Below are 12,699 nucleotides of genomic sequence, written 5' to 3'. Positions count from 1 at the left end.
CACAACTCAAGTGCTCCCGCGTAGTCCGTCTGGTCGTAGCACGCCCCGTCCCGTTATAGGGGCGGGAAGACCCCAATGATGAATCATGACACTAACGGTATTTTAGTGTGTGAGGGGTATTTTAACAAGCACATTGTGCTCTCATCTTTCCACTTCTAAGAGAGAGCCTAGTACCACTTCTAATAGCTAAAAATTAAAATAGAAAATTATCACCTTATTCACTTTTTTTGATAGAATCTCTTTGGTTATATAAGTCCTGTTTGGAGGGTGATCCTATCAGTACCTCTACGCTCCTCTTTTTGGTTTGGAAGTGTCGTTACTGATGACCAAGGTCATTCTCCCTGATCATTCAGGTTTTGTCCCGGGTAGAACCACCACCCACAAACTGCGCACTCTCTTCTCGCTTATCCAGACAATAGCTCCGGAACTGCCCGTTGCGGCAGTGTTCCTTGATGCCTGTAAGGCCTTCGATTCAGTGGAATGGAGCTTCCTCTTCGCTGTGCTACAGAAAATGGGATTTCTGGTCGTCTATCTAGCCTGGTTACTATTATTATTTACACAGCCCACTGCTAAAGTCCTAATCAATGGTCATCTCTCCTCCTCCATATCCCTCACTAGGGGCACTTGCCAGGGGTGTCCGTTTTTCCCACTACTTTTTGCGATTGTGGTGGAACCTTTGGCCTGCAGAATCCGCCAGGTACACCAGGAGAGTGCCTTTCAATGCTTCCAGCGCCAGATATCGATCTCGCTATATGCGGATGATATTACCTTTTATGTTAAAAACCGGCAACAGAACCTAAACGCCTTGTTGCGTGAATTCTTAGTGTTTGGGAGATTGTCTGGGATCACCATCAATTGGGACAAATCCCTCTTCTACCCGCTCACTACGGCTGGAGCGGAGTTCCCCCTGGACTTCCCCTTGGAGTGGTGCCAGTCGGACTTAAGATACTTGGGAATCCAGATATCCAGAGATCGAGAGGAAACATTGAGATTAAATTATGGTACAGCAGTCACGAAGCTTGAGACCACTGTATCTCGCTGGATATCCATGCCCCTTTCAAAGGCAGGCAGAGCCTCACTCATCAAAATAAATGGTGATACTGCCTCGCTTTCTGTACCTTTTCCTCAATGTCCCATACTACCCGGGACCCTTCTTTTTTAAGATGCTAAGGTCAGAGCTGATTCGATTGGTCTGGGGTAGGAGACAACCGCGACTGAGATAAGAGGTCATGACACAACCCTACGATATGGGAGGGTTTGACGTACCAGATTTTGAGGAATACTAGATGAGCGCTCAGGCACACTATGCCTATCACTAGATGGTCCCTACGCCGTTCATGCCCCAAATTGCCATGGAGGACTGGATTGCCCGTCCCTATCCCTTAAATGGCATATTGCAAGGCACAGTAAAATTACTTGAGACGCCCCCCATTACGGTCTCGTGTACGAAAGATGCCTGGAAACGTATTGCCCATGATTTGATGACTGGACAGCTAAATACATCAGTTAGACAAAAGATTAAAGAATTTGCTGTGCTACAAAAAAGGAAAGAAGCTCATTGGTTCATTGGATTGTTTGGTTTTTGGAAATAGCATATCCCTCAGTTAAGCCCCTTTGTCTAAGGTTACATGAAACAAACATGAGTTTGAATAGGGGGAGCAGCAACAGAAAGCATTTGATCCGCAAAGGAGGCTATACGGCATGCCTTGGGTTTTTGGCCAGGACAAGAGGGGCATGTTGAGCTGAATGTGACAGCCCAGAGGCAGTATGCCAATTGTAGTTTGTGGCAGAATCAAAGAAAGAAGAGGGTGCCTTTAGGATTTTGGGCAAAGAGGTTACCAGATGCAGGAGAGTGGAACACTCCATTTGAAAAGCAGTTGCATGCATGTTATTAGGCCCTGATGGACACTTAGCAGTTGACCCTGGATGACAATGCGATTTCCAGACTGAGATTCCTATAATGCAATGGGTAATGAGTTCGCCCAAGACTCATAGAATAACGCATGCACAGGAAGCCAGCATAATCAAGTGGAAGTTTGAACGTACAAGACATGGCCCGAGTAGGTCCCAAAGGTACTGCATGAGCAGGTGGTGCCAGCCCCCATTGGAGGATACATAGGTGTTACAGGGTGTGCCTGAGGTACAGGAGTCCCATTTGAAGTGGGGTGATCCGTTTGCAGCATTGTCTCCAGAAGACAAGAAACATCTAGGGTATACTGATGGCTCAGCCAGGTATGCAGGGGCTAAGAGGCATTGGAAAGCAGTGTTGTACAATCCAGTAACCAAGCAACTGCTAACTACTACTGGATAGGGAAAGAGTAGCCAGTTTGCAGAGCTGTATGCTGTGTATCAAGCTTTGAAATAAGAATTATCTGGAAAGTGTTACATTTACACTGATTCATGATCTACTGTCAATGGGTTAGCTACCTGGCTTCCCACATGGTCAGCCCATAACTGGATGATACATTCAAAAGAGGGGTTGTGGCAAGAGATCTGGGAAATGTTACTGTAGGGCAGTGAGCATATCATGTAGATGCTAACTGCCCTACAGACTTAGAATGGTGACGTAATTTTTTTGCACATGAAAAAGCCAACATTTTGGAGGCCGAGGTGGTGAAACAGGATTCTGATTTGGTGGGAATGGCTAAGTGGGTACACCAAAAATGTGGACACCTGGGAGAGAAAGCCACTAACGGGTGGGCAGGGAACAAAGGGTTGCTTTATAAGAAGCCAAGAGACAAAGTATGGATCAAACCTCCCGAACCTGCTGAAGCCATAGCTACCGGAAAGACAACATCCTAGTTGTAATAAAACCTTGGAGAGGAGAAATGGGAATTTGTGCCTGCTGATAAATGTTCTTTGTGTGAAAGATCATGCTTGTTTGTTCTCTGTTCTTCTATTTCACGGAATGGCATGTTTATGCCCTGATTGCACTGTTTGTAGTGTATTTGGTTATGTCCAGAGGGCCCCGGGAGGGTCCAGAGATGCCCGCAGACAAGGGACTCAATTGCCAGTATCAAATGACAACATTATTTATTACAGCAACCAGAGAACATGTGGACCTATTTGGCGAATAAAATGTGCTCAACATATCCCATTTCTTTATGCGGAACATTAAGAGCACCCTCAACATTATCTCTACCTGTTTAGTTGCAATACCTACGCCGGTTGATATTCTGTACACGTCTTTAATACTATCAATGCTGATGAGGTGGTGGAGGACAGCAATGTCAGAACCCATCTCTCTTTATATGAGTATTGTAGATTTTGCCCTGAAATAACAGGAGATCTGTGGGCAAATATGACTCATATCATAACATTCAATACCTCTGTTGGAGATAATGTCTACAACCTTACATGTGATCCTACTAAAATAGGCAACTGCCAGCAGCTAAAGCTTGACGGTTCTATGAATAGCATCTCCAGAGAGCAATGTACATTGTGTCAATTACAGAGTGATAGTGTGTGTACTACTATAAATAACGTTATGTCTTGCAAGCATATAGAGTCTGTTGGGTACACAGTCAAAATATCGAGTTGTAAATATCGACCTACATAAATATCGAGTTAGAAATATCAAAGGTAAAGAATATCGATGTCAAGACTATCGTGGGACAGAATATCGACCCTAAGGTAAGTAATATCGATTTTTTTTATATCGATGTAAGTAATATCGAAGTCAGTAATATCGAAATCAAAGATATCGATGTTAGTAATTTCGATGTTACTAATATCGATATTTGTACTATTGTTATGTATTTTAGTATGTATTTAATATGTATGTGTTATATGTTTATTGTTAAGTATTTTACTTGTTTTAAGTTATATGTGAACTATTTTCATATATTTATAATGTTATTTTTAAGTCAATTTTATGTTTTAGTACCAGAGCGGGCTGTGGGTTTATAGGGGAATAGGGTGGGAGTTAATTTAATTATATTATTACTTTTTAGGAATGATAAATTAATTTTAGTACATTTTTGCGTTTAACTTCTGTAGCAGGTAGTGGGTTTATAGGGGAATTGGGTGGGAAGTATTTTAATTGTAATTAAGTAATGAATTATTTTTATTTATTAGTATTGATAATTTATGTATTTTTAATTAATTATTAATTAGCAAATAATAATTTGAATTGGTAATTAAATGTTTTAATTGGTAAATAATATTAGTAATTGATAATTTATTTATTTAATTGGTAATTATTGTTTGTAATTGGTAGTTAATTTTTGTATTTGGTAGTTAATGTTTGTAATTGGTAACTAATGTATTTAATGTGTAATTAATTTTGTAATTGGTAATTAATTTATTTAATTGGTAATTAAATATTTTTTTATTGGAAATTATTTGTTAATAATTTGTAATTAATGTGTTATAAAACGTATTTTTGGGCATACAAATAATATTAATGTTTAATGTTTTTTAATTGGTAATTAATTATTAATAATATTTGTTTTGTTTTTACATTATTTTATTGCTTAATATTCATTATTTGGTAACTATTATTTATTAATTGATATTTATTGTTCATTTATTAATAATTATTTATTCAAATCTACTTTTTTCTTTAAAATTAATGGGTATTTTTAAATGATGTTTAGTTATTTAAAATATTAAAACATTAAGGGCCAGATGTAGGTAGGCAAATACCGGTCGGTAACGGCCGAAATTTGGTAATTTCGGCCGTTACCGACCGGTATTTGGAAAATGAGATGTAGGTGGGCATTTTACTGATTCGGTAATTTACCGAATCAGTATTTTAAGGAATCGGTAAATTACTGATTCCTTAAAATACCGAATCGGTAAATTACCGATTTTGCTATGTAGGGAGCACTCAAATGAGTGCTTTTCCCCTTTTAGGATTCGTTATTTACCACCAACTACAAGTTGGTGGTAAATAATGAAAACCTTGGAAAAAGCATTTTTTTTGCTTTTCCAACAGTGTCATGTTGCAGACATACATGCCCTTAGGGCATGTATGTCTGCAACATGTGCACCCATACACAATTGAGGGGTGCAACAGGGTGTCAAAGTGACACCCTGCCACCCATCAAGGTTTCCCCCTTTTACCGAATTGGTAAATACCGATTCAGTAATTGGCATTCATTCCTATGGGCCTCCAGGCCCATAGGAATGATTTGCAATTACCGAATCGGTATTTAACGATTCGATAATTACCGAAACTTACCGATTCGGTAATTTTTTCGGTAAAATTACCTTCATCCCATTTGCCTGTTCTTAAATACCGAATCGGTATGATTCGGTATTTAAGAATCGGTAATCTGGGATTACCTACATCGGGCCCTAATACATTTAAATATAAAAATTATTTCTAAGTATGTTTTATTTAATTTGTATGGTATCCAACGCTTTTCCTACTGTTGCACTCTCTAGAGTTGGAATAGTAATTTTTACCCCTACGCTATCCGACGCTTTCTCTACTGTTTCAATCTCTGGAGTTGGAATAGTAATTTTTACCCCTACGCTATCCAACGCTTTACCTACTGTTGCACTCTCTGGAGTGGGAGTAGTAATTTTTACCCCTACGCTATCCAACGCTTTCCCTACTGTTTCAATCTCTGGAGTTGGAATAGTAATTTTTACCCCTATGCTATCCAACGCTTTCCCTACTGTTGCACTCTCTGGAGTGGGAATAGTAACTTTTACCCCTACGCTATCCAACGCTTTCCCTACTGTTGCATTTTCTGGAGTTGGAATAGTAATTTTTACTCCTACGTTATCCAACGCTTTCCCTACTGTTGCACTCTCTGGAGTTGGAATAGTAATTTTTACCCCTACGCTATCCGACGCTTTCCCTACTGTTTCACTCTCTGGAGTAGGAATAGTAATTTTTACTCCTACGCTATCCAACACTTTCCCTACTGTTGCACTCTCTAGTGTGGGAATTGTAATTTTTACTCCTACGCTATCCAGCGCTTTCCCTACTGTTTCACTCTCTGGAGTTGGAATAGTAATTTTTACCCCTATGCTATCCAACGCTTTCCCTACTGTTGTACTCTCTGGAGTGGGAATAGTAACTTTTACCCCTACGCTATCCAACGCTTTCCCTACTGTTGCACTCTCTGGAGTTGGAATAGTAATTTTTACTCCTACGTTATCCAACGCTTTCCCTACTGTTGCACTCTCTGGTGTGGGAATTGTAATTGTTACCCTTACACTATCCAGCGCTTTCCCTACTGTTTCACTCTCTGGAGTTGGAATAGTAATTTTTACTCCTACGCTATCCAACACTTTCCCTACTGTTGTACTCTCTAGTGTGGGAATTGTAATTTTTACCCCTACGCTATCCAGCGCTTTCCCTACTGTTTCACTCTCTGGAGTTGGAATAGTAATTTTTACCCCTACGCTATCCAACGCTTTCCCTACTGTTGCACTCTCTGGAGTGGGAATAGTCATTTTTACCCCTACGCTATCCAACGCTTTCCCTACTGTTTCACTGTCTGGAGTTGGAATAGTAATTGTTACACTTATGCTATCCAATGCTTTCCCTACTGTTGCACTCTCTGGAGTTGGAATAATAATTTTTAACCCTACGCTATCCAATGCATTCCCTACTGTTGCACTCTCTGGAGTGGGAATAGTAATTTTTACCCCTACGCTAGTCAACAGTTTCCCTACTGTTGCACTCTCTGGAGTGGGAATAGTAATTCTTACCCCTTTCGCTATCCTGCGCTTTCCCTACTGTTTCACTCTCTGGAGTTGGAATAGTAACTTTTACCCCTACGTTATCCAGCGCTTTCCCTACTTTTGCACTCTCTGGAGTGGGAATAGTAAATTTTTACCCCTACGCTATCCAACGCTTTCCTTACTGTTGCACTCTCTGGAGTTGGAAATGTAATTTTTACCCCTACGCTATCCAACGCTTTCCCTACTGTTGCACTCTCTGGAGTGGGAATAGTAATTTTTACCCACCCACTGTCCAATGCTTTCTCTACAGTTGCACACTCTGGAGTTGGAATAGTAATTTTTACCCCTACGCTATCCAGTGCTTTCCCTTCTGTTTCACTCTCTGGAGTGGGAATAGTAATTTTTACTCCTATGCGATCCAGCGCTTTCCCTACTGTTTCACTCTCTGGAGTTTGAATAGTAATTTTTATCCCTACGGTATTCAACGCTTTCCCTACTGTTTCACTCTCTGGAGTTGGAATAGTAATTTCTACTCCTATGCTATCCATTGTTTTCTTTACTGTTTCACTCTCTGGAGTGGTAATAGTAATTTTTATCTCTATGCTATACAATGTTTTCCCTAATTTTGCATTTTCTGGAGTGGGAATAGTAATTTTACATTTTACGCTATCCAATGTTTTTAATACTGTAGATTTTTTTGGACTTTAAATAGTAGTTTTATTTATTATTTATAATGAATTTAGATAATGTATTATGTTATTAATTTTAAAAATATTTAAAGTATATTTAATTTTTTTAATTTATTAAAAATAAGTATTTGCTTTTTTAATGTAAATTTTTTTATTCGTGGAGATCTATTTGTAATTTATAGTATTTTTAAATAATTTATAATTAATTATAGTAAATATTAAAATGTATTATTAAGTAAATATATAATATATATTTTACATATGTGTTTAATTAATGCCATATTATTATATATCTATTATTTATTAATTTTAAACATTACTAAATATTTTTCACAATGTTTATTTTATTTATAAGTATTATTTACTTTTTTTACACATTATATTTTAACAGGTATAAAACGATATTTTTAATTACGATATTTTTAACATCGATATTTTTGTTTTGATATTTTTGTACTTACCATGTTGTAGATAGGATGTCGATATACTTGCCTTCGATATTCCAGCCTCAATGTTTCTGTAGGTCGATATTTTGTCTGTCGATATTCTGTCATAGATCCGTCTGTTGCTAGTCACTTTAGGCATGTTAAATTACCCAAGGGATGGCTCTTTTTGTGTGGCAGTATGTCATACACCTACATTCCAGCAAACCCTCCCAGGTGCACCATGTACCTTCATACTTTTAGGACTTATGATGTTTCCTTTGCATTCAGCTTTACGTTCTCACTATGCTAGAGATGCATTTCAATTGTCTAAAGACTGTGATTCTGAAATTACCTTGTTCTCCAAAACTGAATATATCAGACTAGTTACATCCATAGTTGGCGCTCCTGGGTTAACTGTGCATAATACTAGGATAATAAATAAGCTTGCATGTTTAATGGTGAAAAATATAAATGAAACTTGTATTGCTTTAGCTGAATTGCTATTGAATGTTCAGGGAACAAGAAGATCCACTTTACAAAATAGGGCTGCTATTGATTATTAGCTTTTAAATGGCTGAGCAGATTTTGCAGGATTTTTTAGTTTCAATTTGTCAGACCATTACCCCCAGGTCCCTCCTGACCTCGTCCCATTCCTTAAAATATGGAGATAACCATCTCCACGACAGAAAAAAAGAAAAGGAGCATGCTGGGATACTCTGCCCACTCCCTCCCACTGAGAGTACATAAGCGGTACCAACCCAGCATGCAGCCTGTTCTTTTTTTCTGTCTTCCAACAGAATAGTTGTGGAGCTTGCTGTTCCTTACCTGCTGTGGACTTCCAGGGACATCTCGTCGGGCTGCTGGGCTGTCCTCTCCATCCCTGTTGTCCTCCTTCTTGACACGCCGTGCTGCTGGGCTTCTCGACGTTCTGCTTCCGTGGTCTCCTGGCCTGCCGTGCTTGCCGGGAGCCGCGTTGTGGGCGGCCGGTCCTTAGTGGCTGGGGCGCCGCTCCTCTGGGCTTGTTCCGGGTTGTTGGCCGCGTCTTCCTGTAGCTTGGCTGGTCGGGGAGACGTGCTGCTGCTGCTGCTTGGGGCACCACCGGCCGGTCTTGGGGAGGCTCCTGGTGTTCCTGGATGCCGGTTGGTGCTGTTCAGGGGCGCCTGGACTTTCTTTGGCTTTCCTCCCTGATCTCGGCTTGGGTGCTTGGGAGTGACTGTTGCGCCCGGTTTCCTGCTGACTCGGCGCTCGTTCCTGATGGCACCTGAGCTGGTGTTTGGGGGTCAGTCTCTGGGTCTTGCTGTTTGACTGCCCCTGTGGTGAGTACCGCGTAGCGGTTTCTTTTGCCCTTGTTTGGTGCTCGCTTCGGCGGCTCCTGTTCTTCCATGGGTGCAGTCATGGGAAGTTTGGCTTGACAGTATGTGGCCCCTGCGCATTGAATTTCCTGCACATTCGTGTTCTTTCCTTTTTCAATTTTGCTTTTGTACGGGGTGCCTGGTCTTTGCTTTCTCCCTCAGGTGCCGAGTCTTGTGGATTGGTTTCCTGCACTTTCCTTTGGCTCCTCCCGGCGCTGGTTTCCTGTTCTGTGCCAGGGCTGGATTCATGGGGGTATTGGGCTGGTGGTGCGCCATTCCTGCCCCCTAGGTGAGTACTGCGTAGCGGCCCCCTTTTCTGCTTGCTCGTGGGCCTGTGTTTGCCTGTGGGTTGTTCACTTGGTTTCCTTGTGTTGGGTGCGGGCCATGGGATTGGGTGGTCATGGCCGTGCTTTTTGTTGCCTGCTTTGTGTTTGGCTGGGGTTGTATGCATGTGCCTGTAGGCGCGGTTCCGTGCTCTGGCCTTGGTGTCGGGCTTGCTCGCCCCTTATCCTCCTTTGGGGGTTCGCCTTCTGGCCTTGTTGTTTGGGGGTTGCCCTTGCTCTTTGCTGCTCCATTTGTTTGGTGCATGTGGGTCTCTGTGTGTGCCTTTCCCGGTTGGGTTTGGTCTCTTGGCCTATTCTTGCCTGGTGTTTTTCCGAGGTGGCTTTCTTCTTGCCTTGCTGGGTCCCTGTGGCCTGGTCTTTGTGGTCATATACTCTTTTTGGCATTCTCTGTGTTTCGCTCTATGGGGTTTCGCTCCCTGTGTTGGCTGTCTGCGGAGGGTGGTTTCGCGTTTCCCCTCTTGCCGCCTGCTGTGGATCCGTCTGTGCTGCTTGTGGTCTGCTGTTGCACTTTGGATGGGTGGGTGCTGGGGGGGGGCTGCAGCTTTGTTCTCGCCTTCTTTTGGTGGGTGGTCGCTTGTTCCCTGGCTGCTCTCCTCCTTTTCGCTGGTTTGCTTCCTCCCTGTGCACCTCGCTCCTGGGGTTGTTCGGGGTTTTGTCCCGGGGCCTCCTCCTTGCGCTGCTTGCGCTCTGTTCTGGCGCTGGGTTCGGCTGGTCTCGTCCGTTGCTGTTCCCTGTGTGCATGGCTGGTTGCTTTTGGTCCGTTTGTTGCCTCGGTCCGGGGTCTTTGGTGTCTCCTGCCTGTTGCTCTGCCTCCGCTGCCCCCTGCTCTGGCGGCGTCGTTGGCTCCCCGGTGTGGCTACTCACTTGCTCGGCGCTTCTTTCTGGTTTGCGTCTGGGCTGGGGTCCTGTGAGTCTGCTGTGTCCTGTACCCTTGGTGATCTCCGCCTGGCGGTTTCTGCCTGTGTTCCTGGCCCGTGGCTTTGTCGCCTGCTGCCCGCCTTGTGGTTTGGCTGTGTTGGTTTTCTTCCTCCCAGGGGTGATGTCTGCCTCCTGGGCCTTGGCTTGCTTTGTGCGGTCTCTCCTGGGGTTTTTGTTGGTTTCCTCTGGGACCTCTTTGCTCTGTCCTCGGGTTGTTTGGCCGTCCTGTCCTTCGGGCTTCTGTTGTCCCTGGTCGTCCCTGGGGGTTGACTGGGTTGCTGTGCGCCTGGGTTTTCCCGATGCGGTTGCCTGTTTCTGGTCTCCTCTGGCTGCTTGTCACTGGTGCTGTGGGCTTCTTGGTCTTCCTTTGGTTGCCTGAGCCCTTCCGCCCCTTGGTTCCTGCCCTTTGTGGGTTCGGGCCGGGTGTGTGCTTCTCTGGGTCCCGGCCTGTATGCTGCCTGTGGTTTTCTGTTGGTGCTTCCTGCTCCCTTTAGGGTGCTTTTTGCTTTCCCCGTGCTCGGGGTGTTTGTCTTATGTCTTCTGGTGTGGTCTCCCCCTTCTTTTCTGGGTGGGGGGGGTTTGTTGTGCCCCTCCTCTGTCCTGGTGGGCCGTGGCCTTGTTGGGGTGTTGGCTCCATTGTCTGTTTCCCTCTGGTGGTGGCTGGGATTCGTTGGTCTTCCTTGGCTTTGGCCTTGGGTGGCCTCTTGTTCTTCCGGGGCTCGGCTCTTGTGCCCTGTCCGGTTGGCTGTGCCTTTCCCTGCTTCTGGGGTTGGGTGTCTGCTTCCTCTGCTGGGTGGCACTTTTTCCCTTCTTGCCCCTCTCCTTCAGCTTTTGGTTGGGGTTGGCCTTGTTTCGGGTCGCGGGCTTTGGGGGCCTGTCCTTGGCCCTGTGCTCGTGTGCTGGCTCTGTTCGGCCTGGGCCCTTTGCTCTCTTTTTCATGCTGTTGGTTCCTTTCCGCTTCCTTGTTCTGTGTTGGGGCGCCTTTGGCTTCTATGGGCTCTTTTCCTTTGCTTTCGGTGCCTGGGTGGTTCCGTTGTGCTCTGGGCTCTGCCTCTGTTGGTTTTGCCTTTGGGTTTCCTGTTTTTGGCCTCCCGTTCGCTTGTGCGTTTGGGTCGCTGGTGCGCCTCTCGGCTTGGTTGTGTGGGGCTTTGAGCTGTGGGGCCCTTCTTTGCTTGCGGTCCTCTTTTTGCCCTTGCTGCGGTCCTTGCCGGGCCGCTTGTTCTATTGGGCTTTGTCTTGGTCCTGGGCTTGTCTTCTGTCCTTTCCTGTGCCGCTCCTTTTGGTTGGCTGTGGCGCTGGGTCCTTTGTGTGGGCTCTGGGCTTCCTTCCTCTGCTTCTCCTTTTCGGCGGGTCTGGCTGTGGTTGGCTGCTGTGCCCTTCCCTGTGCCCCTTCCTGGTTGGGTGTTGTTTTACCTCTCCTTCCGGGTCCTGGTGGTGCGGTCTTGTGTGCCTCCTGGCTGGCTGGCCTGCCTGTTCGGCGGCTGGCTTCCTGGGGTTGGGCGGTGGTCCTCCTTGTTTGTCTTTCCTGTTTTGCTCTTGTGCCTCTAGGGGTTCGCCTTCGGTGGTTCCGTGGTGTCCTCCTTTCTCCTCCTGGCGGTCAGTCTGGTTTTTTGGTTGCTGGGCTTTCCTCCTTCCAGTGCTGGGGTTTTTGTTTCGTGGCTCCGTGTGGGGCTCCTTTGGTCTTCTTCGGCTGTGGCCTGATTTTACCGGGTTATGTTATGTTATACCGAGTCTGTCTTGGGTTGGGTTTTTTGCTCTCCCTCGCCTCTGTTTGGTGGGTTGCTGTTTTTTTTTGTCCCGGTGTCTCCTGCTTTCGGGGTGTGCCTCGCTCCTGACTGGTTCTTGTGCTCCGGGTTCTTCTCCCGCTGGGTTGGCCTTTGTGGGGTGCTGCAGCTCTTCGGTGTTTCGGCTGGAGTTGGCCTTTTGGTCGGTCCTGCCCTGTGGCATGGTGGTTTCGTGGGTTTCTGTCCTCCGGGTCCCCTGTTGCTCCCTTGCGTCCGCCCCGCTCTGCTCCCCTCCGGCGAGGCCTCCCACCCGGGCGGGCGGATTTCTTCCCCTGACGGGCTTCCGTGTGACGGTGGGGCTCACACGGGTGTCCGTTCGTGGTGGTGGGCGCGTGGCTCCCGCCCCCGGTGCCGGGTGCGGCGACGCTGTTGTCGGCCTGGGGTGAAGGGGAGCCTTGTTTGGTGCCCTGGCTCTCCTCTTCCTGGCGGTTCCTCTGTTCTGCTTGTTTGCCTCTGCTGGTCGGCCCTCTTTGTGGCTCTGCTGGTGGCCTTCCCCGGTGTGTTGGGGGTGGTCCTGTGGTTGGTCTTGTCTCTTTGTTCCT

This window comes from Lissotriton vulgaris, chromosome 8 (genome assembly GCF_964263255.1).
Source record: "Lissotriton vulgaris chromosome 8, aLisVul1.2, whole genome shotgun sequence".
In the NCBI taxonomy this organism is placed as follows: Eukaryota; Metazoa; Chordata; class Amphibia; order Caudata; family Salamandridae; genus Lissotriton; species Lissotriton vulgaris.
This window is presented reverse-complemented; position numbering follows the sequence as displayed.